Source organism: Rhineura floridana, chromosome 18, assembly GCF_030035675.1.
Source record: "Rhineura floridana isolate rRhiFlo1 chromosome 18, rRhiFlo1.hap2, whole genome shotgun sequence".
Classification (NCBI taxonomy): domain Eukaryota; kingdom Metazoa; phylum Chordata; class Lepidosauria; order Squamata; family Rhineuridae; genus Rhineura; species Rhineura floridana.
Genome location: NC_084497.1, coordinates 16756070 through 16756310, shown reverse-complemented (window position 1 = coordinate 16756310; position 241 = coordinate 16756070).

The following is a 241-nucleotide window of genomic DNA, read 5'->3' as shown; positions in this document are numbered from 1 at the left end:
AGTGGGGGATCATAGAGATAAAGCGATGTGGCCATAGAGAGGAAGATAAAGCGATGTGGCCATAGAGAGGAGTTCCAGAACAGTTAGCTGCCCTAGCCTGTGCGAGGCCTCTTTGGAACTTGTCTTAAAATTTTAAAGGGAATAGTATTGTGGGTGGGACTTTTTCAGGCGCGGAGGAGCGGAGGTGTGTGTGAAAAGCTGTATGTTGGATGGATTATATTTTTTATCCTGTTCATCCTTC